Below are 7,277 nucleotides of genomic sequence, written 5' to 3' on the forward strand. Positions count from 1 at the left end.
CTTGACACCAGATCCGAATTAAAACGCATCAACCGCGTGTGTAGCCATGATGGTCTCTTTTCGGCGGAGTCCGGGAAGTGAACACGGTTTCTGGGTTATGTTTGACGTAAGTAGGAGTTCAGGATCACCTCTTGATCATTACTAGCTTCACGACCGTTCCGTTTGCTTCTCTTCTTGCTCTTATTTGCGTATATTAGCCACCATACATTGCTTAGTCGCTGCTGCAACCTCACCACTTTACCCCTTCCTTTCCCATTAAGCTTTGCTAGTATTGATACCCATGGTAATGGGATTGCTGAGTCCTCGTGGCTCACAGATTACTACAACAACAGTTGCAGGTACAGGTTGTGCGATGATCATGACGCGAGAGCAATGTTTGCTTGTCTTGGAGTTCTTCTTCTGCTTCTTCTTCGATCAGGGGATAGGTTCCAGGTCGGCAGCCTGGGCTAGCAGGGTGGATGTCGTTTGAGTTTCTATTTATGTTTCATCCATAGCCGGATGTTGTGCTCTTATGTAAGATGATGTTGTATTCGTGTGGCATGGTATGCCTTTTGTATGTATCCCCATCTATTATGTAATGTTGATGTAATGATATCCACCTTGCAAAAGCGTATCAATATGCGGTTCTATCCTTGGTGGGACCTTCGAGTCTCTTTAGGATAGTATCGCATATTGGGTGTGACAGTGTAGTCCCCATTATATGTTTTATTACTTCTCTGAAAAATATTTTCCTGCTCATGAGAAAGAAGCTGCCTTACAGGAAATATTTAACTTTGCGCAAATTGAAGAAGAAAGTCTCCCACAAGCTTCGGGGAGGCTTCTCCAATTGCTTAATACTTTGCCTGATCATCCTCTTAAGAAAAATGAAATACTTGATATCTTCTATAATGGACTAACCGATGCTTCTAGGGATTTCCTAGATAGTTGTGCTGGTTGTGTTTTCAGGGAACGAACTGTTGAACAAGCTGAAGAATTATTGAATAACATATTGAAAAATTATGATGATTGGGTCCATCCTGAACCACCACTTAATCCTACTCCGAAAAAAAGGGGTATCTTATATCTCAGTCCTGAAGATATGCAAGAGGCAAAAAAAATCTATGAAGGAAAAGGGATTAAAGCAGAGGATGTTAAAAATTTACCACCTATCAAAGAAATACATGTGACAGAAACACCACTACCACCTAAGGTGGTAGAGGTAAAATCTTTACAGAAGTTCAATGAAGTTGATATTCCTTATAATAAACATCCTAGTCAATACATTTATGAGTTTGATAATTACATTAGAAAGCATGATCACTTCATTGCAAATGTTATGAAACAATTCTAATACAATTCTGATATGATTGCGCGCTTGAGTGACTTGTTATTTAGAATCTCCAATGATGTTAGAGGTGTAGGAAAGCATGCCTCTATGGTGCAAACACAATTAGAACAAGTTGCTAAATTTCAAAGAGAGTAGTTAGATGAAATGAAAAATAATATCAATGATCATGTTGTTCGAGTAATGACTAGAGGAGGTAGAATGACTCAGGAACCACTTTATCCTGAGGGACACCCAAAAAGAATTGAACAATACTCTCAAAGAGTTAACAGTGATGCACCTAGTCCATCCAAAAAGAAAAAGAAGAAGAAAAATGATAGGACTTTGCATGCATCTAGTGAACCTGAAGTAGAAAAACCTCCTGATAATGATAATGAAATCTTCTGATGCTGAAACTCAATCTGGTAATGAACACTCACCTTCTGATAATGAATAAGACAATGATGAGGTTCATGAAGATACTCAAACAAATAATAAAGAATCGGATAATGATGTTCAAATAGAACTAGCTGTTGATATTGATAACCCACAACAAAAGAATAAAAGATATGATAAAAGAGACTTTATTGCTAGAAAACATGGTAAGGAAAGAGAACCATGGGTTCAAAAACCTATGCCCTTTCCACCTAAATCAACTAAGAAGAAGGATGATGAAGAATTTGAACACTTTGTTGAAATGCTGAGGCCAGTCTTTCTGCGTACTCGCTTGACTGATATCTTAAAAATGCCTCCTTATGCAAAATACATGAAAGACATCATCACTAGTAAGAGAAAAATACCAGAAGCTGAAATCTCCACCATGCTTGCTAATTATACTTTTAAGGATGGAGTACCTAAAAAACTTGGATATCCGGGAATACCAACTATACCTACCTCCATCAAAAGAAATTATGTGGAAACTGCTTTATGTGACTTAGGAGCTGGTGTTAGTGTTATGCATTTCTCTTTATATAAAAGACTTGATTTGAATAAACTCACACCTACCAAAAATATATTTGCAAATGGCTGACAAATCAACTGCCATACCTATCGGTATTTGTGAGGATGTGCCCGTTGTTGTCGCAAACGTTACTATCTTAACTGACTTTGTTATACTTGAGATGCCCGAGGACGACAACATGTCGATTATCCTTGGTAGACTCTTCTTGAATACTGCAGGGGCTGTTATTGATTGCAATAAAAGCAATGTCACTTTTCATATCAACGGTAATGAATATGCGGTGCACTTTCCGAAGAAACAATTCCAAGTGAATGGTATTAATGTTATTGAAAAATCTCTCACAATCACTATTGGAAGTTTTCAACTACCTCTACCTACTACCAAAAAGAAATATGAAATGCTTATTTTAGGGACATTCATATACCCATTGAGGTAACTTACTGTTTTACGAAAGTTCTTCGGTATCATGCTAATCGGAAATGGTTCTTAATAAGACTTGATCAACCTTATTAACGAATCATTTTTGAGATGTATGAAGTTGATGAATTTAGTAAGCACTACCTTCTGTCCCTACCTTTTGTTTTCTGTTTTCATTAGTTAAATAAAATAAAATTCCATGTTTTGTCTGTTTTCTGAGTTTTCCGTGCAATAGAAAATGACCGAACAATAAAAGTTCTCAGAATACCTTGAAATAATAAGATTTTTTTTCTCAATATTAAGAATTTTTACTGCAAATAACATTAGAGGGAGGTGCTCCAGGTGGGAACAACCCACCTGGGTGCACCAGCACCCCTAGGTGCGCCCTAGTGGGTTGTGGTCCCCATGTGGGCCACCTCACTTATCTCTTCATCCAATATCATCACCTATCTCCAGAAGAAAAATCACCATTGCTCTCTCTCTCGTGTTCTTGCTCTCAAACCCACGGATTTCGATCTCTTTGCTCGAAGCCCCATTTCCAAAACTGTTTCGGGGGATTGTTGCTTGGTATGTGCCTCCTCCATTGGTCCAATTTGGTCCAATTAGTTTTTTCTTTAGTGGTTTATAATTTTAATAATTAGTTGCTCTTGGTGCTGATGTAGGAGCTTGCATGTTAAATTCTTAGAGTTCTAAGTAGTTTGAATGCTTGATATGGCCTCTATGCATCCCTATGAGTAGTTGTTATCATTCTTGTAAAGTTTTGTTGAGAAAAATTTTCTGGACTAAAATTTTTAGAATTTTATTCATAGGAAAAGGATGAGTATATTTAGAAAGTTTGCTTCCAAGAAGAACTCCAAGGGAGTTATTGGTGAGGCACCTGATAGTGATCTCCGCACCCGGAGAATGCCGGAGATATGACTGTGGAAATGGTCACATAACCCCTTCATGGAGGGAGCCGGAATCCGTCAAGAGTTTGCACAATATGATGGGAATGCCGGCCTCACTAACTTCATCGCAGCTGAATGCGAACAATATCATCTCCTCACAAATTCCTTTGTGCAAAGCATTCATTTCTTGAGTAGGAATAATCCTCCTGAGGTGTAGTTTAATTTATATGCTGAAACCCATCAGATACCACTTACTAAATTTTGTGACATATGCTTGATCCCTTCTGACGGGGATTTAGTAGAGCCTAGGCCCGGAGTTTGTTGGTTTTTACCGCACCCTAACAGTGGGGGATGAGAGAGGGGTGTCAAGTGTCACCGCCTCTAGCTTACATTTTCTTGTCATGCATTATTTTTCTTTATTCATTACAATGTGTTCTCTTGCTAGAGAGAAGGTAGGTGCACTCAGTGCCCCAGACTTTGCTATTTTATGCCGTGCACTTTACGATGACAACACTTATAGTTTGGGGGCTATTGTGGCATGTCGCCTCCACATTAACAGATCCAAGGGTAGAATACATGGTGGTATTTATGCTACTCGCTTAGCGAGTCACTTTAACATTCAGATATGCTAGCATGATTATCCATTACCCAAGGTTTATTTAGATCATCAAGCTATGGCACATCACCAGTTTACTGATAGCGAGAACACTGACATTACTGTTCCTTATAACCTGGTTTTCATAGTGGACACTCGTGATATTATTCCATTGCCTGCACCTGCTTTGTTTGATCCTATTTCCAGGGGCGGATACAAGATCTTGCCTGAGTTCATTGTCGCCTACCGGAATAACCTAGCTGCGGCAGAGGGGGAGCCTCAGGAGTGGGACCCTTAGGTGCCCGCTCCCCAGCACTTCAACATAGGACCCCGTGGTTTCTTCGAGTGGTGATTACAAGGTTAGGCCAAAATCCTAAGCTTGGGGGAGTACGTATTTCCACCGACATTACTTTCATGTACACATTTCATTCCAGTTGTCGGTGTCCACACTTTTTCATTGTATTATCCATGCTAGATTTATTTTCTCGCCTTCTTCTTGTGTGCTAAAAAGTTTGACAAATACAAAAAACATTTCTTGTTGCTTTTTGATTTTTCTTTCTAGTGTAGTTAGTTGTAGCATTTAAAAAGAAAACTCAAAAAGATTTCCTGTTCTTCTTTTGCTTGTTGGGATCTCTCCCGTGTAAATATTTTTTTCTCGTTTTTGTCTTTCTTTCTTTAATTTGTTTCCTTCCAGATAAAAACCAAAAACTCCAAATATATTTCAGTGTGTTTCTCTGAATTTCTTTTCTTTTTATTGAGTCATACCAAGGAGAAGACGACGATGAAAATGTTGAATAGCTCTTATATGCATTATTGTTGATCTAACTGAGAGCCCATATTACCTTGTTTTCTTCATTTTGAATAAAATGTTTGCAGATTCCAGCTTAGTCCACGACCCTCTTGCACTATTATTATTTTCATACTGTTCGATCGTGCAAGTGAAAGGCAATAATGACCATATTTGATGAATTGGCTGTGGCAGAGAGAAACGGTTATGAACTCAACTTGTTCTGTTTTTGTAAATATGATTAACCTAGTATCCATGATTCATATCCAATGTTACTTATGCATAATGCATGTTCATGACCTTTTCGCTCTCTAGCTGGCCGCTTATCGACCTAATTGCTAGCCTTCGCCTGTACTAAGCGGGATTTCTACTTGTGCTTCAAAATCCTGAAACCCAAGTTATTCCAGATGAGTCCATACCTACCTATATGTGGTATTACCCGGACGTCCTAAGTAAACTTGCATGTGTCACCTCTAAAAACTTCAAATAAATATCCTTTTTGTGTGCCTGGATTGTTCATAGAGTGGCAGGAGGTAGTCAGTATCTTCCATGCTAAGCGGGTTAATCTCATGATGACTGTTTATTCGCTCGTCCTTGCACGAGAGGGCGGTAATCGGGATTCCAAGTCCCGAACTCATAATTCCAAATAATTAAACAAAACTCCCCCAGGACTGTTGTTGGTATGGACGGCACCCGTTGTTTCAGACAAGCCGTGGAGTGTGATTATTGGTGGAGGGGGAGTAAATCTTTACTTTTATCGCTTGAGAATCGTCACTAATGTGTTTAGCATGGAAGATGCCGATAACTAATGGTCGCGAAGTAAACAAGAAGGGTCCTTTTCTCAAAATTTCATTTACCTCTGTTTTAAAACTTGAGCTCTGGCACCTCTGCAAATCACTGCTTCCCTCTGTGAAGGGACTATCCATTTACTTTTATGTTGTGTTATCACCTTCTCAAATAAGCGCCAGAACCTGAGAGCACTATTGTCATTTGCATGCATTGTGTGTAGCTAATGATAGGTGCATCATGACTAGATATTTTCTACAATGAATTACAATGTTTAGTCGCTGCTTGAACTTTGGAGGTGCTCTGCATTTATGTTTTGCGTCTCAGAAAGGGCTAGCGAGATACCACTATTGTCATATTATATCATGGTTGTGGAAAAGCCCGATCTGGCTTATATCATGGTTGCGGGGGAGAAAGATGATAGAAAATCCACGTCAGGATACGTATTCACCCTCGCTGGGGGAGCTGTTCCATGGAAAAGCTCCAAACAGTTGATAGTTGCAACATCCACGATGTATGCAGAATTCATAGCATGCTTCGAAGCCACGGGGAAGGCGATATGGCTAAAGAAGTTTGTACCGACTTGAAAGTGGTAGATTGTATTCACAAACCACTAAAGATGTACGGTGACAACCAACCCACAGTATTTTACGCTCACAACAACAAGTTGAGTAATGCTGCCAAAACAATAGAGATAAGGTATTATGTTGTGAAAGATAAAATCCAGGATCAAACTATGAGTCTCGAGCATATAAGGACAAAAGATATGCTTGCGGATCCGCTAACGAAAGGCTTACGACCCAATGTGTTCAAGGAACAGTTAGCCAGCATGGGTTTAAGGGAAAGCCTTATGATTCCTGGATAGGCCCGAAAGGAACAGAATTTGTTTCTGAACAAAACATATGTTGTAGCTGTATGATTCTATCGGCAATTAAGCTGTGACGATGAAACATGCTCTATGTACCAATATGTGATGAAACAAATAAACTAGAAAGTATAACGTTAAAACTAAAGTTGAGATCAAGGGGGAGAATGTTAGGTTGATCTCTATCTCGTTCGATCCCAATGGGTCGAACGGGCCCCTGACTCGCGCCCTGATCGGGGGCACCCAACCAAACCATGGTTGGTGGGCCCCTGTGACCCGCGCTATATAGCAGAGGTGGGGATCGGGGCACGACTCACAAGGTTGATCGCTGCCACAAACCCCACCGAACACTCCCTACCGATCTAGGGTAAGCGTGGTGCTCATGGGAAGCACCACCTCCTCGCCATCTCTCTGTCCACATTGCCGCCATCACCACATCACCATGGCCGGCGCTGGATCGAGCTCGTCAACACAAGGAGAAGGTAGGTTCATCGGATGATCTAGCCTACTCTGATCCAAGGTCCATCAATGGTATCAGCCAGATCAGGCTAGATGATTTTGGTACAAAGAAGAAGAAAAAACAAAAAAAGAAAAAGAGATCCCCTCCCCAAGAACACTAATCAGAGGGCAAAGGAAAGTTTACCGACAGAGGGCCTCGGCCCTCGCCGGCAAAGTG

Source organism: Triticum dicoccoides, chromosome 5B, assembly GCF_002162155.2.
Source record: "Triticum dicoccoides isolate Atlit2015 ecotype Zavitan chromosome 5B, WEW_v2.0, whole genome shotgun sequence".
NCBI classification, from domain to species: Eukaryota; Viridiplantae; Streptophyta; class Magnoliopsida; order Poales; family Poaceae; genus Triticum; species Triticum dicoccoides.